Genomic DNA, 12,262 nt, shown 5'->3' with positions numbered 1-12,262 from the left:
TCTCATTCCGGATGGAGATCAACAACAGGCTTTTCCCCAGCATGCACGCACATACACATATAGGAGTTTGAAAGAAGCTTGAGAGGCTTCATCACCTGTGGTGCTTGCATTTATCCAGTTAGCCACACTAGCTAGACAAATTTTCCATTTCTGGATCATTTATAAATTCTTTCAGGCTCTGTTTGAAGAGCAAGGCCAAAGAAAATAAAAGAACTACATGTATGCTAAAGGCAATGTTGCCTCTGTCATATCAATAACTGCTGTCTGTCTGCAACCTGAAACTCTGACCCCAAAATGAAAGGCAGCAGTTGTTTCACCGAAGACAGCAGCAGTATGTGGGCAACATAGCAAAGCATTGGGTCTTCAGCTTTTCAGACTCTTTGTTCCCGCAGCCTCTTTTAAAAAAAGCAGATTATATGCATTCCATGGGATTTATTTTAATGTAAACATACAAGGGAAGTGAGGGGCCATACTTAGGTGGTAGCGGGGTGCATTTTTTGCTTGTAGAAATTCCCAGGTTCAGTTCTCTGCACCTCCAGCCTACATTTCCTTTTTGTAAAAATTGCCTTTTAAGGGCTGCAACAGGAGAAGGGGAGTTATGTTTAAAGACTACTCTGGGGGCACAAATTGCTGTTTTGAGGCAAGCTATTTTTTTCAGGGTACAGGATGGCAGGGCTGTTAGAGTTCAGTGCGGTGCTGCCAGGTTCGGAGCAAGGGAAATAGTCCCTGGACCCTTAGATGTTGCCCACCCCTACTCTATAGGCATGTAATTAGTGCATACAGCCATATGGTTACATGTAAGTACATACATACTGTACACTTCCTCCACCATTCTGCAGCAGCATAGTGAGACTAACCAGATCAGAAGCAATTTACAAAATGGTCTAGTCAGTTTACATTGTCCCTTAGCTTATATTAGGCTTGCTTCTCTTTTTTCCTTCCTTTGTTTGTAGAGTTTTTAAAGGTAGACCAGGATTACTATTCTATTAGTGTACATAGGAAATTGTTTACTCTGTGTGTGTGTGTGTGTGTGTGTGTGTGTGTGTGTGTGTGTGTGTGTGTACGTGTGCATGCATGTGTGTGCACGCAACATGTTTAAGATCAAAAAATCTCTGTTTTGAGTTTCAAGGCCAACAGAGTAATCCTAAACCAAGACTTTTAAGCAAATCTATATGAATCAGTCATACTGAAGCAATTTCCATCTTTTCCGGCTTTGGTTTCCCTCCCTTTCTCCTTCCCTCTCACACGCATATACTGACTCAATTTGCAGTGCACATATGGAACTAATTATGAACAAAGGCTGATTGTTTTAATATTTGGAATTTCCCACATCAAGCTGCTGCTTTTTCCTTTAATGCCTTTTAGTATGTATGCAGTTATGCCAGCCAGCTCTTTTTTCTTTTTCTTTCTCTTTGTTTTAAATAGTGTGTTTGGCTGTTACATAGAAGTTTTTTATTCCCCTTTTGGGTTTTGACCAAAAAAAAAAAAGTTTTCCAGAAAGAATCTTTCTTAAAATATCTATTAAGCTAGATATTTTGATTGGATAAAAATAGCTAACTTCTGGATTTTTAGGAGCCACTCTGTTTTCCAGGGAATGAGCTGAGGATTTGAAATTAATCTTGTTGCCTAGCTGACCCTTTTGTTGTTGGTCAAAGTCTGTAGTAGACCTAATGAACAGTGACCCAATATTCTGAATGTAGGCCACTTGTGATATACTTAACTGGTTTTAGCATTTATCTAATATTTAACATCAAGAATTGCGCAAGAAATGAAGTCTGTGGAATAATTATTCCTCGCCTGTGGAATAATTTACCTCCTGGTATTCACGGAGCTCCCTCGCTGGGCACCTTTAAGAATCTATTAAAGACCTGGATGTTTCGGCAGGCCTTCTCACCAGATTACTTTTGATTTTCTTTTCTCCTTTATTGTTTCTTTAATTGTTTTGTAATTTGTTGTTTTATTTTCTTGTATTTTATCTTTGTTGTTGGCCGCCTAGAGTAGTCCACCGCGACTAAATAGGCGGGATATAAATAAAATAAAATAAAATAAATAAATAAGTCTCTTAAATACCTGAATGCAGGCTCAGAAATGCAAGCAACACTTTGTTAAGGAATGTCAGTTTGCCACCAAGACTTAACGTGATTTCTCTTTTGCAAGCATAAATCAGCAATAGGATTCTGGTCGTTATTGGAGTAAATGGAAATACCACAATGAAAAGAGGTGGCATATATTTTCAAATGTGGGCATATATCTTATCTTAGAAATTAAAAACAATGAATAAAAGGTATTAAACAGAAAAAATAAGAAATAAAACAACAGGCTTCAAACTAGAATGAATATTTATTCATTCTAGGCTCTTATCTCACAGCCTCTTACATTCATAAAGAGAAAAGGTGGTGGAAACCAGTATTTTCTCCTTGCAATGTGATTCCCTGAACAAGATGTCTTTTTCTTCCCTGAGAAATCCCACATAAGTCTCACAAGATTTCTCAGAGGTATTGTGGACTCTCTCTTTTTTTCACAGAAGAAACGCCAAGCTTGGCACAATGATAACAATTCCTGCACAGAATGGTATTTTTCCTGCATACAATTCACATGGAAACACCAAACAGTGCAGAATTGTTACAATTTGGGCCAAAATGACATATCTCCTTTACAGGACTGATTGAAAAGGGCATTAAACTACAAAACTTGGCAGTTTCCTGCGCTGACTACTGGGTAAAAAAAAAAAAAGAATTAAAAGCAAAACAGGGAAATATTTTTATAAAAGAGAAAGTTAAATAGGAAGGCTCAGCATAACAAGATCTGACAAACTGCTGAGAACAAGAAATTTCCAAAATATAGCAAATACTCTTCACACTCCTTATAGAAAAACAAGAATAGATGCTGCTACTTAGTTTCTTCCCCTTTGAATTATAATACACTGTACCATGCTTTACATAAGTTGCTGAAAGCAAATTAGTTTTATTTATTTATTTATTTATTTATTTATTTATTTATTTATTTATTTATTTATTTATTTAACTTAACTTAACTTAACTTAACTTAACTTAACTTAACTTAACTTAACTTATATGCCGCCCACACTACCCAAAGGTCTCTGGGCAGCTTACAACAATTTGAATACGATAAAAAGATAAAAAGATAAAACAATTAAAATACAATTAAAAATTGTACTGATACAGTTAACAACTGTATCAGTAAGATTAGCTAGAAAACATTAGGTTTGTTTTATTTTTGTGTAATTATTTAAAAAACTTCTGTACATTTAACCAAAATCATTATTAAACTCTTCAGTTAGATGTCTTAAGTTAATGGAACAACTTTAATACATACAGTTAGTTTCACCCTTGTTGAAACTGATCATGTCTAGAGATTAGCTAATTAATTAAAGGAAGCTCTTGGTCCAAGTCTACCTCTTCTCCCCTTAAACATCAGAGGTCTGAATTCCCCCATAATCAGACAAAGGTGAATAATGTGGGTAGAAGTCATTGTTTTTTGTTTGTTTTTTAAAGATATCTCTCCACCTTGTGCTGCCTTACAAGGAAGGTATGAATATTTCTCCCTTTGGCAATAAGGAAGGAAGGAAGGAAACATGGAGCAAAATCTTAATTTCCCTTGCTTGTTTGTTTAAAACTTGGATTTTCTAACCTACAGCCTGCATTAAAAACAAACAAAAGTAAAAATTGGTTACAAAAATAACTGTTTGATGGCAAGTAACTGTTTGATATTTCTGCATACGGTAGGAACATGCAAGTGAATGATGCTGAGTTGCTGAAAGACAGTGTGACATTTCTTGCTATTGTACAGTCAGATGTCATGGGAAGAGAGCTTCAGAGTCATTCAGTGTCAGTGTCACAGTGTTTGGACGGATTTCATGATTGTGTTTCTTCTTTGATTTTTGTTAATTAAACCGTTTGGTTATTGTTGGGTAAAATTGCTTTTCGATATTGTCACAGTGAATTTCATAACAAAATATTTTGGCTGAGCCTCAGAATAGATCGCTGGCTGAATTTGAAACGTTGATGAGGGTGCATCTTGTTCAAAGCAAAATTAAACTTCTTTTAGTCATCTTGAAAAGTGTCATCAAAGACTATCTGTCGATAAGACCCTTCATGAGAAACTTTAAATAAATATTTGATGCACTTTAAGATTTTAAATCTTGAGTCAAGTCTTGGTGGTCTGCAGCAATAAAAGATATTTAAAGGGGGTTTATGGTAAATAAAAGGTTAAGAACCACTGTCTTAGAATATATACTTTTAGTCCCTGTCTTCACACACTCTTCTGTGTAATTGTTGCATTCCCCCACAAACCCCATTGCAAGCTGAAAATTGCTTTTCTTCCCATTGTCACTGCTCTGTATGCTGTTCTGCTTTCCCATGTCTGGAAGGAAGTAAACTCTGAACATAGGATTTAACATTAATCTCTACACCAGATGGTGATACATCAGATATTGTTTTGGAGAGAAACATGTGATCCACTGCTGAGCAAACCAGAGGGGGGGTGGTCTTCAGTCACATGACGACATGTATAAAGTAGTCTGATACAGCTTTGATTAGATGACTGACCTGGTTACCAACTGTAGCTACAAGAAGCGAGACTGACATTTTTGGGACAATCTTCACAGAAGCTAAATGTTTCCACCTCTGTGAAAAAAGCTGTCTGTGCTGGGAGAAACATAAACCAGAGCTTAAGATACACTTCTTGAAATATGCTATGAAGAGGCTAGGTTCTTTTTTTCCCCTTCCCTTTCTTCCCTTTGCTTCAAACAAGCCACATCTTGACTTGTGGTCTAAAGTTTAAAAAAAAAAAACACCCGCAAAGCTATTTGATATTTGCAAAGGGGGATCTCCTTAAGTCATTCCAGAGGAAATCTCTCTGGGGTGATTACTTATTCTTGCGCTCGCTCTCTCTCTCTCTCTCTCTCTCACTCACTCACACACACACACACACACACACACACACACACCTCTTGCAGACATATACACAGAAGAGCACGTGCTTCAGCATATCTATATACATACACTTTTGTGCTGCACTATGGTGGTGCAGGCAGCTGTGACTCCAAGCAGGAGCCGAAAACGTCTCTTTAAAATACCCTATGGATCTCTGAGAAGACCAAGCATAGAAAGGGTAAGCAGTGATTTATTTATACCGATTAATACATGTAGTCAAGATAATGGAGATGTTCCCTTATTATAACACTGGTGCCTTTAGCCAAAGGCTCTCCAAGTAATGTACCAAAAACCACTGGAAGTGATGTTTGTGTGATGAAATATAGCAGGCACTCCTTGATATGGTTTTAAAATAACCAATTCCAGTTGGATATTGGACAGTGGCATATCATTTATCTGGGCCATTCTGGCTCTTATAGCAAATGGATAGTGGTGATTTACTGGTCATGACTTAAATGCTAAGAACTTCTAATGAAGATTAGTTAAAATTGTAATCCGCATTAGTGCTGGTTGGCTATGATTTATTATGGTAATTGGCACTAATGGAATTTTCCTTACAGTGCCAAGTAATCAATAATAGACAAACTTATGTGATGATGGAAAGTGATAGTCATTGCTGGAACTCATTGGTGGGAGAGTCAATTAGTATTCATGAAGTTTACTAAAGCTATAAGTACTGGTCTGGGATGTATGATGATAGATTAGTCCATTGTAAAAGCAATCTTGGAAAGTTTCTGTGATGTAGAAAAGTGACCAATATTCAGCTTTATTTAAGAAAAGTCCTGTCTTTTACTTATTTTCTTGCTCAAGATTGTCCTTGAGTGGTGGATACGAAGTGCTGTGTAGTGTAACCTCATGTATTTAAGTGGGCGGGGAAGCACTTAAGATGTGAGTTGTCTTAAAGGCTAACAGACTATGGGCTTATGCCATTAAAAATTGTTTAGTCTTTAAGGTGCCACAGGGCAGTTTTTGCCTTTTGCTGCTGCTGTCTTTGTGCTGCTGCAGCTGCATATTCGCTCTTTCTTGCTTGCTTGCTTTCTTTGCCATCCACTCCTCCCCCACCCTTCTCTCTCTCTGCTATCCCAGATGCAATTAGGCCCTTTTTCATCATGTGATTATGTTACTTTTGATTTTAAAAAATGTTCTATGGCTTTCAAACTTATTTAATGCAGCAGTAAACTCTGTATGTTACCATTTAGTTTCAATTTTATAATTATTGGCTGTGATGTTTATATGTATTTATAAACTTCGCATTTATAAATAGTAGCATTATTAGGAGCTGAAGAGATTCAGTGGGTAGTGCATGCTCTGTGATCATTAGCTACAGGAGGTGGGAGAAACAGACCAACACATCTGAGATGTTCCAGTCTGGACCAAGCCTTTGAATCAGAGCTTAAGAAGGTTACTTTTTAGACTATAATCTCTAGGATCCTTCAGTCAGTGGCCATAGTGGCTAGGGGATTCTGGGAGGAGGAGTTTTTAAAAGTAACTTTCCTGAACTCTCACTAGAATTAGGCCAAAGAGATGCAAGTTCAAATTCCCACTCAGGCTCTACATATGAGCAGTGTGATTCCGTACATGGAAGCCCTTTTGGGTTCATTTGATGGATGGATGGATGGATGGATGGATGGATTACATAGGACTGCAGCCTTATGAAACCAGCTCTCTCCTAGCCACTCAGCATAACCTGTTTCATAGTTGGGAGAGTAAAGAGTAGGAAGACACCATTAGCTGTTCTGTACTCCTTGAAGGAAGGGCAGGGTAAAAATATAATAAGCAAACCAGCAACACATTTCTAGAAGCATTTTAGCTGGGGCTAAAACATGCAGACCAGATAACTGTTTCATCTCACACATGTGTGTAACTCAAGACACAGTTGAACAGAAGTGAGGTGATGACCTAATACAAATATAGTGAGTGAATTCAGAGCATGAGTTAATTACCCAGTGAACTGTACAAAACCTAGAGTGCAGCACTGGGCTAACCTATGCAAGATCTAGATGCCTTGAGGGCTGCCCTCTGTGCATGCCAGCTGTGCAACAGCTACTGAGCTTGTCACATCCTTTTGCTGTTTTACACCTTCTCAATTGGAGCAGCTGAACACATTACCTGCATCATCATGTCTTTTGGGGAAAATAGCCAGTGTCATGAAGCTTAATTAAGTGAGATTCCCAAAAAGAGAAGAGATTCAACTTCAGTCTCATACATAAAATGAATCTAATCTGTAAGGGTTTGGAATAGGATCAAAAAGCCCACTTTCCAATAAGATGCACCTTTCATTTCTTTTTTTAAAATTAATAGTATAGCACTATGGGGATTGTTTGCTTGGAAGGCTTTTTCACTTTCAGTGGAATTTCTGCCAAAGCTATTGCACCTCTTGAATGGCTTCATGACATAGCATTTATGTCAGGCAGAAATTTAATAGGGAAATCACCTCACCTGTTGTCTTGACTCTATGATGAGGAAAATTCACCTCTTGAATTACTACTTGTCTTGCAGTTGTTAATCACGGAAGAGCTTTGCCAGAAAACAAAGATGGCAACCCTCAATTATGTGTCAGCTTTAAATATGACTGATCTCAAGGTCTGAAAACAGGGAAAATCTGATTAAAATCAAACTTGTGAAATTATGGAAATTACTTTTGAATGTTCATGAACCAATGTTTATTACAAAGTAAGGTATAAAAGAGGCTAACCTTTATTCCCAATTATGTGAATGAACTTCCTTATAGGGTATTCATTAACATCTTTCCCACTGGGCAAGATGCATGTGAGGGTAATCTCTAAGGAGATAAAACGCACACAAAGGATGTCGGGGAAGGGATCAGCCTTCCTTAGTTTCTTATGTATTTGCCTGGCTTTAGAAAGGAGACAATAAACACCAGCGCATTAGCTGTCCCTGACTGACCCTCCATCTGGATAACATTAATTGGCTGATTGACTTACAAAACCACCTTAACAAAGTGAGAGAGGAAGGAAGAAAAAGGGATCAATGAATATACAGTATTTTGAAAGTCATCTGAGGGAAAACTGCAACTGCCATGTGTGTGTCTGAGAGTGGGCCCAGACAAAGCCTTGATGAAACCATTTTCCTTGTCTCATTCCATGAATTCTGTGAGAACTTCAGATGTTGTCTTCCTGCAGTCCACTCTTGTTTTTCTAACTCTTCTTCTGCCTTTTCCTGAGCCATCAATGAAAGACAAATAGAATAGTGTGCATGGTGCCTTCATATGTCTCATGCAAGGTATTTCCTTCCAGAAATGCTCTGTATCTGTGTGTGGGCACACAAATAAGTTTGGAAAAATGTGTATAGGTCAGTTTGTGTACACACTTTGAGTATACACTCAAGTCATATATGCACAGACACCAAATTCAAGTGCTTATCATGAACGGGAGAAGCTTTCCTTCGACCATCCCTCTGAAATGCTGACTTTGAGGTTGTAAGACTATACTGCTACGCTATAGGGACAGCTATCTCTTTGGGTGCTTACAGTACATTGTTCTGTGTCCAACTAGGTGTTTGCCCACATGGACATGATACAGACCAGTTGAAAGCCTGCATAACAAATTTGCATGGAATTTTGCTTGGATCTACTTTGTCTTGGATATTGTACAGAATCTGTGAATATATTTTTGGTCCCTTGTGGCTCTGTGATAATGGATATGTTTTGATTTGTAAAGCCTGAGGATGTGGATGGGATCCATGGAGAAGTGAGAACTACCATGTGTGTGCTGGACCTTTGCTTTTCTTGATTCATAGAAGCCAGCCTAATAGAGGACCAGCTGGGTGGGTAAAGGGAATGGTTAATACCTTGTTTCAGCAGAGCAGGCTTATGGCATGCCTAAAAGAGGCTATTTTTGTGACTTCTCGGCTCCTGAGGTTCCTACATGAGATGGATTGTCTAGATCCTTTTCAATCTGGTTAATACTCAGTCTTGGTACAGAGACAGCTTTGATATGTTTGGTGGATGACCTACACTGGACAGGTGTTCCTGCTGGTTTGGCTGGGCCAATACCATTGGCTGCGGCATGCCATTGGGCCATCATTCCAGGATGGGATTTGGAGGCATGGTTTTATAAGAGTTCTAGTCCTACCTGGAGAGGCAATGCATGGAATAAAATTCCAGTTTGGGAATTCAATGACACCCTAGTCTGTCTTTCATTTACATCCAAATCACTACAAGCTGTTTCAGTTCTAGATCAGAGTCTGATGTCAGTAATGGATTGGATTGTGATGCCATCAAGTCAATTCAGATTTATGGTAACCCCTTTCAGGGTTTTCTAGGTAGAGAATACTCAGAAGTAGTTTGCCATTGTCTTCTAGGGGTGTCTTGGGACTGTGCAGTTTGCCAAAGGCCACACAGGCTGGCTCTTCTCCCAGTAGGTGCTGTGGGGAATTGAACACTCAGTCTCTGACTATGCAGCCAAATACCTCACTCACTAAATTGTCCAACCAGCTGGAGTGGACTGGAATGGATCAAACTGGATCAGATTGGATTGGATTGGGGTGGACAAACTGAACCTAAAACCAGATAAGACAGACATGCTCCTGATCATTCAAAAGGCAGATCAGAGAATCAGACTGCATCAAATAGAGCTACACTGCCCCTGAGAACTCAGGCCCACAGCTTGGATTCAGCTATGAGCCTTGATGCCCACACTTCAGTGGTAGCTGGGAGTACATTTACACAATTGAAGCTAAGCCACCAGCTGCACATTTTTCTTGAGATGTCTGATCTTGCTACAAGGACATGTTCCTTTGTTATCTGGATTATTGCAATGCCATCTCGAGGAGGCTGCCTATGAAGTGAGTTCTGAAGCTTCAGGTGGTTTAAAATCCTGTAGCCAGATTGCTGATTGGAGCTGTGTGGTGATCCCCTCTGAAGCCCCTATTCCGCCAGGCCTTCACGAGGTTCTCGCTCTTCTTCTTTCTTCGCTGCCACCAGGTATTACTACTTTAATACCATTTGATCAAGGAGACATGTGTGCTTTTAAAACTTAAGTCATATAGGATTATTACTCAATAGGTAAATCACAGGTTGCTAATCACTTGTATCTACTGTAAGTCAATTCTACTTTAACCTTAAAACTCTATCAACTCTCTGTTCCATTCAGCGTTCTTACAGACCTCTAACTTACTCTAAGTTCACTTTTAAGTTTCACACTGTCTCTCACTCACAGAATCTCCCCTCATACTCCATACACCAACCTTTATATCCAGGCCCCTCCCCCCTTGACTCCGCCTTCCGCCCCTCTCATTGGCTCCTACTCCACTGTTCTGCTGTGGCGGACAGGTGAGGGCAGGGCTGTTCGCTGCAAGCTGGTTAAAAGGAGTACGGTACGTATTTCCTCTGTTACAACAACTTCACTGGTTGCCAGTAGATTTCCAGGCACAATTTAAAGTGCAAATGATGACCTATAAAGCCCTCTCCAGCTTGCGCTCAGGCTATCTGAAGCCTAAGGAAGGATTGTGGGCTTGTTTACATTTACCTTTGCCTTGCAGTAAGATAAATGCAATTGATTTAGAAATCAGGGCTTGATCCCATTTACAATATGTTCTGCTGTTTAAAAAAAGAATGGTTTAAAATAATGTGTTTAAAATAAGGCTTCTGTCCCTTTAGGAATGCTCCAGGTGTTCCATTTTCACCCATAAAATACACAACAATGAAGGGTGCCTAGATTTGCAGTGATGCAAAAACTCTGTTCCAAGACTGAATCCACATTATTTTAACATGGGATCATCCCCAAACAATTAGCCAGTCTGTGGGCAGAGATCATGCCTATGACTGAGATTGTTTGGGGGATAATCCTATATAAAAATCATGTGGACTCATGAGGATGTGATGCATTTTTTGCCCAAAGGCAGCTGTTCACTCCTGTAACCATTCACTGGACAGGCCCTGTCCTCCCATTCTTCTCAGGCTCCCTATGTCCATCTGTCCCTCCTCCCTCCCTGGCCCCCGCAGCTCTTCTTGCTGCTGTAACCTCTGCTGGTTACCCAAAGATGCAATGTGCAATGACAGAGATGTTTCAATATGTGTAAACCATTGAAATAAATCAGGGTTTCATATGCATGCTAAAATAAATGACCCTCTGGGGGAACAGCATTTTACATCATTTTCCAACCAGAAAGCATGCTTCCATGGTAAAATTTGTGTTTCTGTTTACATCATGGAGACACCTTATTTTAAACCATTAAAAAAAAAAAAACACCAAATACAATATGATAGTGTTTCTTATTGTCAGTAGGATCAAACCCTGTCTCTCCCTATGTGAACTGCTCTGGGTTTTAGGATCTTTGGGGGAGGCCCTCCTCTCAATCTCTCTGCTTTCACAGATATGTTCGGTGAGGACTAGAAACAAACATGAACCTTGGGTCAGAGGTTTGTGCCAGTTCTTTAGCGTGGAAACACAGGTGCTGAGCTTCCCCACTTCCTTGGCTACCCCCCCCGCTCACCAGCCAGCATGTGTTGCTCTTTTCCTCTTCTTCGCATGATCATCCAGTCTCAGCAGGAGTTTGCGCTTCCCTTCTCTGCCTCCTCCGGGAGCTGCCTACTCAAAGCAGCACTGCAGCAATCCTTGCCCCGCCTCTTCATCTGACTGGGTGGCTGCCAGAGGAGGTGGGGAAGGGAAGCACAAGCTCCTGCTGCAACTAGACAATTGGGCAAAGAGCAGGACAAGAGCAGTGTGTGCCAATTGGCAAGTGGAGGAGCCAGCCATGGAGTGAAAGAAGGGAACTGCTCCCAGGCTGCCTTTCCTTGGGAGGCCAGGTTCAACCCACACTTTTACCCCCACTGTCCTTCTGGTCTTCCTTCTTAGGCAGGATTTCAAACTGGACAGGAGAAAGATGGAATGCTGTATCTTATAGTTTTTGTGATGAGTTTTAAACATGCTTTAAGCTGTTTCCAAATGGCTAATATTTTTGAATGTTATTAAAGCAAAGCAAAAGCAAAGTGTGCTGCTTATATACTGCCCCATAGTACTTCAAGCACTCTCTGGGCGGTTTACAAGTTAATTATGCAGGCTACACATTGTTCACCCCCAGCAAGCTGGGTACTCATTTTACCGACCTCGGAAGGATAGAAGGCTGAGTCAACCTTGAGCCGTTTTTTTTTTTTCATTTTGTAATTTATTCTATTTTTTTCTATGTTTTGTAATCCACGTGTGAGTTGCCTTAGGTCCCTATGCCTGGAGAAGACAGCATAGAAATTAGATGAATAAATAAGGAAGGCAACTCTGTTATGTTCTTATTTCTGAAATAAGTTGCAAGTTACAGGTAACTGTACTGTTTCCTGACCATCAAAATAT

The 12,262-nt window shown here is 39.8% G+C and overlaps 1 protein-coding gene and 1 long non-coding RNA gene across 6 annotated transcripts in view; both read left to right on the top strand.

Annotated features, from left to right (window-relative positions):
- FRMD4A (FERM domain containing 4A) overlaps positions 1-12,262 on the top strand; it is a 605,541-nt gene that overhangs the window by 280,782 nt on the left and 312,497 nt on the right. The window lies entirely within an intron of this gene.
- Positions 1-12,262, top strand: part of LOC144589502 (uncharacterized) — a 36,005-nt gene extending 23,743 nt beyond the window's left edge. The window contains exon 2 of the long non-coding RNA XR_013545655.1: positions 1-12,262. This exon is cut by the window's left edge and continues 18,093 nt beyond it. This is a non-coding gene — a long non-coding RNA (uncharacterized LOC144589502).

Source organism: Pogona vitticeps, chromosome 5 (assembly GCF_051106095.1).
Source record: "Pogona vitticeps strain Pit_001003342236 chromosome 5, PviZW2.1, whole genome shotgun sequence".
Lineage (NCBI taxonomy): Eukaryota > Metazoa > Chordata > Lepidosauria > Squamata > Agamidae > Pogona > Pogona vitticeps.
Note: the sequence above shows the minus strand (reverse complement) of the source record. Positions and strands in the feature narration are given on the sequence as shown.